Source organism: Lissotriton helveticus, chromosome 4_1, assembly GCF_964261635.1.
Source record: "Lissotriton helveticus chromosome 4_1, aLisHel1.1, whole genome shotgun sequence".
In the NCBI taxonomy this organism is placed as follows: Eukaryota; Metazoa; Chordata; class Amphibia; order Caudata; family Salamandridae; genus Lissotriton; species Lissotriton helveticus.
The window spans coordinates 1,867,050,705-1,867,065,057 of record NC_136063.1 but is presented as its reverse complement, the minus strand read 5'-3'; the positions used below and the strand labels follow the sequence as shown (position 1 = coordinate 1,867,065,057).

General features: G+C 46.7%; 1 pseudogene; it reads left to right on the top strand.

Moving 5' to 3' along the window:
- LOC144828235 (growth hormone secretagogue receptor type 1 pseudogene) overlaps positions 1-13,766 on the top strand; it is a 184,586-nt pseudogene extending 170,820 nt beyond the window's left edge.
- The last annotated feature ends 587 nt before the right edge of the window (positions 13,767-14,353 follow it).

Genomic DNA, 14,353 nt, shown 5'->3' with positions numbered 1-14,353 from the left:
TAGTGCAATCCAGGCTAGATCTTTGTTGTTTTCCAAAACTATTATGGCCTTAAAATGTTTCATGAGAAAACTAGGGAAAAAACCCATAAAAGAGATTTTAACTATTTATAGGGCAACCTGCTTAGCAGTTGCTACCTATGGATCAGGGCTGTGGGGTTACTCTAACATTAGCACAATTCAAACCATGGAAAATAAATTTTTACGCCACATCCTGTCTGTACCTGAAAGTACTGAAACTATGATTTGCCATGTTGAGTTGGGAGTAATTTATGTTACTGATACTATTAAGATTCAACCCATCCTCCTATGGCATAGGGTGTGGACAAATGATGAATGTTTGGTTAATCGGGCTATTTTAAAGGACGTTTTAGTATTGGACAATATTAATGATTCTAAATGGATATGTTATGTCAAGGACTTTCTAAGTGAAATGAATTGTGTTCAATATTTTGAGGACCCACCAACTATGGCATACATATCGAGAAGAGACTTGAAAAATCTGTGTATTGCTCATCTCAGGGATAAAAGACATTTAGAGGAGGCAAGGAAAAAGACTGTCTCTGCCCATCAGGATATTTTATGCGGAGATAAACTACAGCCATACCTGTCCCTATATATGTCCAATCACGAACGTTTCCTTTTAACCCGGTTTAGACTCAATATTGTTTTTAGAGTCTTGTCTTTTCCCGTGATGAATTGTTGGTTGAAAGAATTACCCTTTTGCCCATGTGATGATGTTTCCCCACAGTCTGATATTCATATTTTATTCTTTTGTAAATTTTATACCTTTGCGCGAAAGAAATGTATCATCCCGATTCTTAAAGACTTAAATTTACGAAGATGTCGCTTAGCGTTTTTAGAGTGCCAGAAACTGGAAACTGTTTTTATGGTAGCCTCAATGGGTGAATTTTTTAAATCTATTTTTAAATGCCGTAAATCGATTTTAATGAACTAACCTCCTTATTGTACATAGGTATTTTAAAAAAAATGAATACATGACTCCCTGTGTAAACTGTATTTTCTATATGCTACTTTTATGGTTATTTTTGTCTTTTTAACCGAATAAAGTATTTTGAATCCATTTTTGACTAGTTTTAGTATTGGGAGCAAGTGATCGATGTTCGTCTTGTATAAGTCTATAGGGATGCCATTGGAGCCCGGGGCCTTCCCAGACTTCATCTGCATAATTGCAGCGCATATCTCATCATCTTCAAAAGGAGCTGCAAGGAACTCTTGCTGAGAATCTCCTAGACATCCCAGAGTTATGTCTTTCAGGTATATGGAGAAGTCCGGAGATTCAGTTCTGCGATTCCTGTATAAGTCGGCATAAAACTCAGTGAAGACTCAGAGGATATCAAGACGGTCTCTATGTTGTATTCGTTCTTTATCTCCAATTTCTAGGATGTAATTAGAGAAACGAGGCTGACAGATTTCTAACGCTAATGCCCAGTCTCTCACCTTCCCCGTATTTACGCGCTACAGAGTATTTTCCCCGGAATCTAATTTCGCACTCTGCAGTCTCTATTTACTCAGACAATTTTTCTCTAAATGTAGCCCAATTGGAACCTGAGGTGTCCCGCCACAGTACACCCTCTAATTGCTTCAACTCCTCTTCAAGTTTCCGTAGACTAGGACGGATGTCTCTTAAGACGCTAAAACATTTAGCGTTACAAAACCCCTTGAGCGTTACGTTAAAGGGCTCCCAAATCGTGCCAATGTGTGAACCTGAGCCTGGATTTCTCTGAAAGAAATCAGTAATTTCTGCACCTAGTTCAGCCTTGAATACAGAGACCAATAGAGACCCTGGCATAAGCCTCCAATAACGTGGGGTCAGAGTATGTTCTAGCTTGGTGCTCAGCAGTGTGTATCCATGGGACAACTCTGTGGGAGACTATCCAGTAATCAAGATGGGCCCATGTTGAGTGTAGGGCCGTAAAATGGGTGCCTTCCATTCTATCTGGGTGGACATGCCGCCACACGTCCGTGAGACCATGAGCGGTAAACATATTTGTTAATGTGTCCCACGTTTTAGTGTAGTGGTGAGCAATTGGTTCAGATCTGTCAACAGAGGGGCAGAATGCAGGATTGAAATTAGCTCCCCATACAATATGAGGGAATCCAACTTTAAGGATTTGCCACCACAGAGTAGGGAAGTAGTCTGGATTGTCCACATTCGGCCCATAACAGCACACTAGTGTTATCTATTGCATATCCAGTGTGCCCCAGATCATGCAGCTCCTACCTAATGAGTCTTGGTACATAACACCCAAAATGAATGGAGTGTTCTTTTTGAATGATAAGAAGACTTCGTCTGAGGCCCACTTATTAGCGAACCTGGGGGAACAGTGTGGGTCAATGTGTGTCTCCTGTAACATAGCAATATGAATCTGCTGTCGGTCAAGATATGAAAGGGTTTGTGTACGCTTACGGGGATTTCCCAACCTCCTAATATTCAAGGTGAGAAGGTTAACCTTTAACCCCTCTGCATGTGGAGCCATAAGAGACTGGAATGTGTTCAACGTGCTGTGTATTAGGCATAGCTCTGTGAATGCATTTCTCAACAAATATTTGCATGTCTACCGGCTGAACAATGAATACGGTACATATTTTAAAAAACAACACACGTCTCCCCCCCAACAAAAGCACCACAATCTTGCTGGCATTGATACTCCCACCCACCTCCCAAACAACCTTAGACATAGTAATCCAAGTCAGACACCCCTTTAAAAGAAAACAGTAAGGAGGAAACACCTGGGTGGGGGTCGCTAGTGGGTCACGAGAGACTCCCTTCTCCCAAAGCTGACTAGGCAGCCCCCCAGTGGTATGGGGTAGAGGAGGGTAAAGGGGTGCTCGGCATAGTCCAAGTTTAGAAAAGGAGGAATGAGAAGAAAACCCTGCCGCCACCCAGCAGTGAGTACTTATTACATGTATTTATCACTGATCTTTCCTCGCAGCACCGGCAGCCAATCAAGGATATCGCCAAGGTGATGAGGCTTGCTGCATTCAAATGAAAAAGAAGAAAAAATAAAATAGTAAAAAAAGAAGAAGAAACCCCACTTTGTTTTGTCACTGCTCAGGCTCCGTTTGTTCGTGATGTGGAGTACCGAGGATGAGCCTGGCAGCAGCATTCTGGATGGTCAGGGGTCTGTGTAGTAGAGCTCTTTTGATTCTGGCTTATAGGGCGTTGTCGTATTCCAGTAAGCTCGTTATGAGCGAATGGGTGACGGTCTTTCTGCAGTTGGGGGGGATCCATTTGAAGGTCTTGCGGAGGATGCACAGGCAGTTGAAGCTTGTGGAAGCAACAGCATTGATCTGGCGGTACATGGAGAGGGAGGAGTCAAGGATAATGCCGAGGTTTCGTGCGTGGTCTTTAGGAATGGGTGGATTCCCGAGGGTGCAGTGCCACCAGGTGTTGTCCCAGGCAGAGGTGCAGGGTCCCAGGGTCTCTGAATCTTTCATCCAGGGTGCCACGTTCTTCCTTCCTTCCTGGAAGCCGAGTCTGGTGTCTTCAAGATTCTTCATGAGTGAGAGGATGAGCTGGATGTTGTCTGCATAGGATATAATGCTGAGCCCATGCTGTCTCACGATGGCGGCGAGGGGGGCCATATAGATGTTGAAGAGCGTGGGGCTGAGTGATGATCCCTGGGGTACTCTACAGTCGATATCAGTGGGTTTGGAGATGAAGGGAGGGAGTCTGATCCTCTGGGTTATGCCAGAGAGAAAGGATCTGACCCAGTCAAAGGTGGCTTCTTGTATCCCCGCGTCGTGAAGTCTGGCTGCGAGAGTGTGGTGAGAAACATTGTCGAAGGCTGTGGAGTGGTCTAGAAGGATGAGGTCCGCGGTGTGACCCTGGTCAAAGAATGCGGATGTTGTCAGTGGTGGCGAGGAGAGCAGTCTCGGTGCTGTGGTTGCTGCAGAATCCAGAGTTGGAGGCGTTTAGGATGGAGTGCTTTTCAATGAAGGTGGTCAGCTGGGCGTTCACGAGTCTCTCAGTGACTTTGGCCGTGAAAGGGAGGAGAGAGATGAGCCAGTAGTTTATCAGGTCAGTTGGGTCAGCCGTGGGTTTCTTGAGGAGGGGTTTAAAATCCACCCGCTTACAGTCATCTGGAAAGATGCCGGACCTGAAGGAAGCATTGATGGTCAGTCCAAGAGCGGGTGCGATGGCGGCAACCCTTTGGAATATGTACAGTGTGCAGGGGTCTGTTGGGGCCCCTTAGTGGGTTTTCTTCATGGTAGTGATGATTTGTTCGACAATGGTGGGATTCTATGTTATGAAGGTTGGCTTATCGGTGGCGTAGGTGGGGAGGTGGTGTCCTGCGTCCGTTCATTGAAATTGTCGTAGAGGGCCTTGATCTTCAGATAGGAGTATGACCTGAGCTTGTCGCAGAGTTCCTGGGAAGGTGTGATGTCCGTGACTTCACAGGGGGTTTTTGTGAACTGCTGTATGATGTTGAACAGTTCCTTAGCGTTGGTTGTGTTGGTCTGGACTTTATCTCTTATGAAGGTCCGTTTGGTGTCTCTTATGCGCTGGTGGTATTCCTTCAGGGTGCTCGTGTGGTTGTTCCATGCCTCTGTGGTTTTCTGTTTTTGCCAGGTTTTCTCTAGGCGTCTGCATGAGTTTCTGGCTTCATGTAGTTCTGTGGTGAACCAAGCGGTCGTTAGAGGGCTTTGTTTGTCAGGGTGGCGGAGGGGTGCGAGTTTGTCGGTGCAGTGGGAGATCCAGCTGTGAAGTTCTGTGGCTGCGGAGTTGGTGTCAGTCGTGGCACTGGGGGGGTCTTGGAGGAGGGTGGTGATGAGGAGTTCCTCTGTGACCTTGCTCCATCTCCTTCATGGTGGTCGTGGAGGGCCTGGGTGCAGTGCTGGTGTTGAAGGTGAAGTGGATGCAGTGGTGGTCCATCCAGAGGGGCTGGTGGTGTGGCTGAAACGGACGTTTGTTCCTCCTGCAAAGATTGAGTTGAGGGTATGTCCAGCTCTGTGTGTGGGTATGTTGACCAGCTGCTTCCATCCGAGGTTGGTGAGGTTGTTGAGGAGATTGATGGAGTTGGGTCGTTGCGGTTGTCGAGGTGGAAGTTCAGGTCCCCAAGTAGAATTTATTCCGTGGAGGTGATTGCGTGGGGTGCGGTGAGCTCAGCGATAGTGGTTGCAGACTGGGTGCGGGGTCCCGGCGATCTGTAGATGATAGTGCCGCGTAGCGTGGGCCTGGGGCTGGTCTGGATCTGGAAGTTGAGGTGTTCTTTGTTGGAGTGGGGGTCGCTAGTGCTGGATGCGGAGAGTCAGAGCGGGGTCTTGTGTGCGATGGTGAGTCCTCCTCCTGGGTGTTGGGGGCTGTCCTTTCTCTGGCTCTTGTAGCCATCTTGGATGGCAGTGGCAGTGGAGGTTACAGGGAAATGTCACCAGCACTGTCCCTTTTAGACCATCCAAGTCACGTAGTCATGGGAGATGGAGACCTGGAGTGGTTTTCACTAACTGCTCGATGCAGAGAATGTTTTTTGACCTGCTTGAGGAATATGTCAACTTGTTGTGGAGTCGTAAAAAAACTGTTGCTTGCTCTGATACAGGATCTACAGGCATGCCGGGTACATGAGCATATATTCCATTTGCGTCGTCCTGAGTTTTTGTTTGACCGGTATGAATTTCCGTCTTGCCTCGCGAAGTCAGGATAAATGGTGAATTTGATGCCTTCCTGATGGAGTGTCTTTTTTTCCCTGGCCAATCTGAGAGTCGTATCACAGTTCCAGTAGTTAAGGAGACGGACTACAATCGGTCGTGGGGTGCTACCAGGTGGTGGTTTGGGGCCAAGTGATGTGTGCACCCTTTCACCTATTAAGTGGGGAGAGAAGGCCCCCGCGCCCAAGGCATTGCGCAGTAGGCACTCTATGAATTCCTCCTTGCATCCAGCATTGGTACTCTCTGGTATTCCAATGATGCGGATATTATTACGGCGGCTGCACGCCTCTAAATCTTAATTTTTTGCAGCAATAACTTTAAGAAGCTTGTCCATTTGCGCCATTTGTCGTTGTATCTGAGAAGTTGCATCCTCATTATCCGAGATTTGCTCTTCTGCCTCTTTGATTTGATCGTCATGCTAATCCACTTTCTGAGCTATAAAATCCATGCGGCTGTTCATGGAATCCATTTTGCTTGAAATGTCTGTAAGGCTGTGTTTCATAGCCAAAAGGAGAGTTTTGACTTCATCTTCTTGGGTGGATTGTGGAGGCTGCGCTTGGTCCTCGTTGGGTTGCTCTGTTTCTTTCGAACTAGAGCGCGTGGTGGCCTTTTTGCTCTCGAACAGAAGTTTGGATTGACGGCCATCCGGTTTTCCTATTTTAACACTGCAGGTGGAGTGACACAGGCGAAGGAAATGGGAACGTGTACGCGGACCATCAGGGAAGGGAGAACAGAAGGTTGTCGTGCCGGCAGCACCGTGACCGCTCCTCCCTGAGTGTGGGTATAGTGAATTAATAATGCATCAATCGGCAACCTGCTGCGTTCTGTAGCAGATGATAGGGCCCTGTTCGGAGATCTGAGTCATAGCATGCAGTACCCCTCTCTTAGTAAGTGTGTGGACTGAAGACCCTCATGTGTTCAGATGAGGATGATAGAACAGGACTGCAGCAGCAGTACATACGTGAGAGGCAACGGAGATGAGTATGCCAATATGTATGGTGCGTTTGTCTCACTATAGTAGGTGTGGGGTTAGAACCACCTTGCAAACAAATGAAGCAGTGTGCAGTTCCCTGACCTCCTGTAGCGTGAGCCTGATGTAGGTCGCTTGGTGAGTGAGCGCCGCGGGTCAACTGTCATCCGTGGCAATGGATATCAATACCACAATATTAATGTCCATCAGACAATGGTGTGTGTGATGGCCGAGAAGCCACGCAGCCGCACGCAGGGTGGGCAAATAGCATTTAATATTTCAGTTTTTCTTATCGCCGCTGTTCCATCCCTCAGCGAGGATGTCCATGGGGGTCAACTACCTCTCCTGTTACCTTCAGTAAGTCCCACAAGGCAGGATTGCTGAGAAGTAGTCAGAGGCCACGCTCCATTTCTCCACCACTCTGCAAGCGCACCTCCTAGTGCACTACTAGTTGGGGAACGAAGTCCGCTTGGTTCCTGAGGGCCCTTGGGGACCAACAAATCCTCCTGTTGCTTCCAATAAGTCCCACATAGTGGATTTGCTGAGAGGTTTTCGGTGGCCATGCCCCCTTTCTCCACCACTCTGCAAATGCGCCCCCACTGCCACGCTACTTGTTGGGGGATGAAGTCCCCTTGCTCTTCAGGGTCCTTGGGGGCCAACCAGCCGGCCTGTCACCTCCAGTAAGATCCACATAGCTGCATTGCTGAGAGGTCATCAGAGGTCATGCCCCCTTTCTCCACCACTCTGCAAATGCAGCTCCTGGTGCCAAGGAAAGCTCATCCCCCCACCAGCAGTGCACCGAGGGACGCATTTTCAGGTTGGTGGAGAAAGGGGGCATGGCCGCCAGCCACCTCTCAGCAATACCACTGTGTGAGGCTTACTGTAGGTAACAGGAGGTCTTCTTGGCCCCTAAAACCCTCCGCAGCAAAGGGAACTTCATCCCCAACCAGGAGCACACCAGGAGGTGCATTTGCATAGTAATGGAGGAAGGAGGCAGTGCCTATTGCGAGTTGCCAGCTATTTTGTTGTTGATTTTTTTCTTTTTTAGGAAGGGAGGGCGTGTGAGTCCCCCTCCCTGGACCAATTTGGGACCCGGGGTGTACATCTCCTGTGACCTGACCCTTTTCTGATTTTTCTTTAATTTAAAAAATGGGAGGGGGACGCTGCTGCCCCCACTCCTGGGCAGATTTTGGCCTCAAGGACCCCATCACCAGGGGCCCAGCCTTTATATTTTTGTTTCCATTCAAAGGGAGGGGGAGCCAAGCGACCCCCTTCAGGGCCATTCTTAAGCCCTGGGGACCCCATCCCTGAGGCTTACCCTTTTTCTTTTCTTTTAAAGAAAAAAGGGAGGGTGCCGATTTCGGCCCCAGGGACCCCATCCCCCTTGACCAGGCGCGTGGCCCCTCTCCCCCACCTGACTTCAGCCCGGGGAACCCATCCCCCAGGGTGGCATCTTTTCTTTCTTTTGTAATAATAGTTAAAGGGAAGGCGGCCGAGCACCCCACTCCCGGGCCACTTTCGGCCCCGGGGACCCCATCCCCTGGGGCATGGCCTCCTCATTGGGGACCGTGGAGGGAGCCTGAAGTCCTCTGCAGTCCTGGCTGGTTCCCACCTCCTGCAGGAGATGGTATTGCTGTTTACACCCAAGGAGCTGCTGACATGCAGCTCCCTCGGTGTAAAAAGCAAAGTGTGCTCCACTTTGAGCAAGCAAGAGCATAATGCTCTTGTTTGCTCAAAGCAGAGCACACTTTTTGCTATGGCATGACAGGAGTGGTGCTTCTACCATGCCATTGCAGACTGCAATGTCCCAGGAGTGGCCACCCACACATATTGCTGGAGCTGGCCCTGGGGGGTGGTGGTCCCCAGGTCCATGTGGGTCTCCTGGAGAGGGGCCACACAGCCCCCTTCCTTTACTCATATTTGCTCTGGGAATGTGGTGGTCCCCGGGGGATCGCAACGGACCTCCTTAATTATTGTATGTGTGCCCCTTGGAGGTGGCGGTCCCTGAGCTGCATGGTGGACCAGAGCACCCCACTCTTTATTTATTTTAGCCCTAGAGAGGTGGTGGTCCCCAGGGCAGGGGGGTCCACGAGGCCCCCCATATTGTTTTAATTAGCCACACAATTGGAAATGGACCCAGGGAGATGGCAGTCCCTGGGGCTTTTTTAGGAAGGGGGGGGGGGCACGTGGCTCCCCTTCCCTGGACCAATTTGTGACCACATCCCCTGTGACTTGACCCTTTTTGGATTTTGATTTTATTTCACAAACAGGAGGAGGACCCCATGGCCCCCACTCCTGGGCAGATGTTGGCCCCAGGGACCCGGCCTTTTTTTTTTCCATTTAAAGGGAGGGGGAGCCAAGCGACCCCCTTGCGGGCCATTTTTTAGCCCTGTGGACCCCATCCCTGAGGCTTACCCTTTTTCTTGTCTTTAAAAAAGGGAGGGGGCCGATTTCGTCCCCCTGGAACCCCACCCCCTGGGCCAGGCCTTTATATTTTTTTTATAAAAAGGGGAGGAGGCTGCATGGCTCCACTCCCCCACCTGACTTCAACCCCCGGGGACCCAATCCCCCAGGGTGACACCTTTTCTTTCTTTTTTTTATAATAGTTAAAGGGAGGGCGGCCAAGCACCCCCCTCCCGGGCCACTTTCGACCCGGTGACCCCATCCCATGGGGCATGGCCTACTCTTTGGGGAACGTGGAGGGAGCTTGAAGGCCTCCACAGTCCCGGCTGGCTCCCACCTCCTACAGGAGCCGGCATTGCTTTTTACACCCATGGAGCTGCTAACATGTAGCTCCCTGGGTGTAAAAAGGAAAGTGTGCTCCACTTTGAGCAAGCAAGATCATAATGCTCTCGCTTGCTCAAAGCAGAGCACACTTTTTGCTATGGCATGGAGGAATTGGTGCTCCTGCCATGCCATAGTAAACAGCAATGTCCCGGGAGTGGGCACCCCAGCATATTGCTGGAGCTGGCCCTGGGGGGTGGTTGTCCCCAGGGCAATGTGGGGCTTCTGGAGGGGCCCCATGCAGCCCCCCTCCTTTATTCAAACTTGCCCCGGAAATGTAGTGGTCCCTGGGACCCGGGGTCCGCAACGGACCTTCTTAATTTTTGTATGTGTGCTCCGTGGCGGTGGCGGTTCCTGGGCTGCATGGTGGACCAGAGCCCCCGAGCTTTGTTATTTATTTGAACTCTGGGGAGGGGGTGGTCCCCAGGGCAGGGGGGGGGTCCATGAGGCCCCCCATATTGTTAAGATTAGCCACATAATTGGAAATAGACCCAGGGAGATGGCCCACCCGCATTAATAATAAAAAGTGGTGGTCTTGGTGCTTTGATAAACCCTAGGAGGGGTGCCCCATGTGCCCACCTATATTTACCTTATGTCCCCAGGACCTAGCCCACCCGGGAGGGTTATTTTAAAGCAAGCACGTGCGCTCGTACTTTTTTTGCAGCGAATATCCGGGCAAATCTTTTTGTTTTTTAAAATGCTTTTATGACGGGACAGGGTCCCATGGCTTGGGGTTCAGGGTATTCCTACCCTGCCCCCTTTTCATTATTTTTACTTTTTTAGGGGGGTTCAAGCCCCAAGATGGCTGGCAACACTTCCTGGTTGAAGTTTTGGCAGCCAATCAAAGCAGTGCATTTCCCTGCACAAGCTCGTCTTTTTTCACAAAGGCTTCACAACCAGAGATATATCTACATTTTTCTTCTTAAATTTCTGAAAAACTACAGAATGGATCTACAACAATTAACAAAAAACACAATCAGTATGACATCTAACTTTCTGCTAAATTTGGTGCAATTCCATCCAGCAGCTCGGGCTGTAGGTTCAACAATGCGTTCCTATGGGAATTAACATTGCAAACACACCCTTATTTCATACCCCTATTTATTGGTCCTCACTGCACTGATCACCCCTAAACTTTCCATGACACACAGAACCTACATTTTGCACTTTTGGGGGAAAATTTCATGAAGATTAGTCAAACAACGCCAAAGTTATCAGCAAGTCAGAAAATAACTTTCCAATGGAAACTAGGTTCTAAACATAAGTATTCGCTTCCAGGAGCACCACGCGGTGAAAATATACCTTTCTAAAAGTTACTTTTCCTAAATATTTATTTAAATTCCAACTTCACGAAATAATTTTATTTCTCAATAAATATGAAAAATAGAATTTGGATTCCTATTGTAGCCACTTCCTGTCAAAAGTTACAGACTAAAATGCATAATCTGTACTTTGCCATTTCCTAGGATCCAGTTGCAGCCCTGCCAGTGAAAATAGTCCTTCCTTATCTGATAGGGACCACATGCCCAACACCCATCCCATCCAGTCACCAGGCCTAAAACATTGTTCTGCTCTAGCTGCCGTTTCCACATCTCATTAAGGTCAAACACTGGTTGGGCATTGCTGGAAGGATCATTCATATTAGCTTCCAGTAGCTCCAGGCAGTGAAAAAATAACTTTCTAAAAGTTACTTTTCCTACATATTTATTGAAATTCCAACTTCATCAAAGAATTGGATTTTTAATAAATATGAAAAATAGATGATATTACTATTCTAGCTACTTCCTGTCAAAAGTTACAAATTAAAATGTATAATCTGTACTTTGTTGTTTCCTAGGATCCAGTTGCAGCCCTGACAGAGCAAATAGTTTAGAGGTCTAGTCACTGAAGGAACATGCCCACTTTAATTTCACACATGCGCCACTTTTAAATATGAATACCTCTGCAATGATAAGTGCATGAGACTGAAGCAAGCAGGTACCGGGGAGACGTGGCATTCTGACAAATTAAAATAGGAACCTTAGGAGAATAGAAGGAAGTTAATGGAATACAGTAGAAGATTTCTGGTAAAGACCGTGAATGCCTAATCCAAAAAGAATTAACATTTAACTAGCCAGGGTCCTGAGGAGAACCCAAAAGAAATAAGAGGTTTGAAATGAATTGACGGACAATCTTGGGGAGGTCTTATTTGGACAAAAAATGTACAGTAGATATCCAAGAAAAGACTTCAATATCGATAGCTTAAAGCCATATTTTACATGCCCACTCTGTAAATGGTACATTAGGTGTGCAGATCATAGCTGACATTTAACATTGAAACCCTGTGTTTATTTTCTACACCATATTCAAGGATATGTAGACAAGTTAAATATGCCACTCATGGATAAGTCAATTTAACAATATTAAATGGGAGAGTACAGCCACTAGCAGGGTTAAAGTGCTTATAAGTCCAACATAATTGGAGTCCCGAAAAAGGCACAAAATCCAGGTTCACTATGCAGATAAGGTGGATTGGCTACAGATATTTCTGATCGTAGAGAGCCACTGGATGGCTTTAAGTGCTGACATTGCATGATTCCTTGATTGAAGGGGCAGTAAATGTCTGTCAGCAAAGTTCTTAATCTACCGTAGTTGTCATAGAAGAACTGATTGAGTCCTAAATATATGCTGTTGGTACATGCTAGAAAGTGCCTATTCATATGAGTAGCTTGAACCCATTAGAATGTGAGGAATATGGCTATGTGTCTGAAAGAGAATTTAATTATTTGATTAGCCTAAGGTATTAGTGACAGTTCTATGTCCATGATGACTTTGAACTTTCTGACTTTGCTGGGGAGTGCTTTATGGTGCATTGGACACAGCGCGAGACTGGACAGTGGACCATATTTCTATTCGTAATTAATTGAGTTTTAGATGTTTGACAAACATCCATGTTTCTAAAGTTTTCCAACTTCAGGATGATCTGAATGTCATCAATTCAATGTAGCAGGAGAATGAATGTTTTGATAATGTCCCAAAGATGGTTCAGATAGGTGTTGAAAAGTAGTGGTAAGTTAGTGGAAACATGTTGGGAACCTGTTGTGACACTGAAAGACCATGATAGGAAGGGTTGATGGGCCATTATTTGTTATCGATTTGTGAGGTAAGAAGGGGTCCATTCAGTTTAATTTGAACCTATGCCATCTAGTTTAAAGCCACAAAGCGGTAAAGTGGGAGGCGTGTAGCCAGTCCGTTCTAGTCAACTGTTCTGTTGAGGTTATCCAAGTTGGTAATCATTGATGTTTGGGTGCCACTCATGGGAAGGAATCCGGTTTGGGAATCCAACAGGATTTTATTTTCCTCAAAGATTTTTATTGTTGCCTGAATACTGGTGTCTTGAATACCTTGCTCGTGATGCTTCATGTGTATTTTGGTCTGTAATTTGTGAAGTCAGTAGGCTCTACTTAGTTTTTCGCTGGTGTTTGAGGAAGGCTGTGGGGAAGTCCTTCAAGTAGGAGACAAAATGATAACAGAAATGTTGCCTGGTCCAGGCCTTGACAGCTTTTGATATGAAAAGGACGGCATATATGAAGATGTCTGGTGTGCAATGGGCTGCGGGAGAACATGAATTATCAAAAGTGATTATGATATCTGTCATGAATCTATTTGTATACAGTACACGCTTGTTTTTGTAATCTGATCATGGGGGAATATTACAAAAGAGATATAAGATTGTCCTACTAATATGTTCAATCAAGATTTTGAAACGTTTAACGTAGAATGCATGAACTCAAAAACATGAGTCATTATTGTTAAAATTTTGCAATGAAGAACCTTGAACATAAGGATTAATGTATAGTTTCACACAGTGTGTGACAGAAGACTAAATCTATCCTCTCAATCTACCTGTGCACAACTCTGCATTAAGCTGAAATGGCAAGTCTTTCTGTCAAAAACATGCTAATTTTGATGCTTCACAATGAAGTCTTACTGTTACCAATCTCTATTAATATCGATGTATCCCAGGTTTTGCAGACGAGTAACACCTTCATTCTTTTTTGCAGCTGTTGTGGTGCTGGCCTTTGTGTTGTGCTGGCTGCCATTTCACATTGGTCGAATCTTGTTTACTTGGACAAGCATTGGGGAAAAAAGACTGTATGACATCACTCAATACTTCAACCTTATTTCCATGCTTCTTTTTTATCTCAGTGCGTCGATCAACCCCATACTGTACAACATAATGTCACAAAAATATAGAAGAGCAATGAATAACATTTTGAACCACAGTCCTAACGTACGGTCCAGGAATGTGACCAGAAGCGAGTCGACCTCTCTGGCAGCTACTGAGGTCAGTTCTTTGATGTAAACGGCAGAGGAGCCTCGTACTCTTGCATCATGCATGTTGTCTTTACATGTTTTCATGAAATCAGTGCCTCATTCTATGCCCTTAGAAACACATTCATAAATATTGTAATAGTACATTGTGTCTTGCTGAACACGGGAAACATCATTTACCACGAAGGCATTACCACTACTCACGTTTACCACGTGACACTTACCACGCAGGGTGCCTTCCACGCAGGGTACCTTCCACGACGTCTTTACCACGGGCTAGGGGGGAGACGTGGTATTCCTTCAAGTCGATCTGCGTGGGCATGGGGGGGCAGAGGGAGGGGGGGCTCGGAGGGGGGCTGGGGGGGGTCTCCCCCCCCAAAAATAACAAGCAGGTTACTTTAACAAAAAAACGAACATAAATTTAAAAGAAAGAGGAAAGAGCCTCCCCCAAAGACGTGCCGTGTACGTCAAAAAAGCAGTCCTTTTTTTATTTTGGTATACGTGTTTTGACGCTTGTTTCAAAGGAGGATGGAAGTAAGGGCTCGTGGAGAAAGACGTGAAGGTAAGACGTTGCAAAGCGTAGTAAAATGCTACGTTGTAAATACCAGCGTGGTAAAG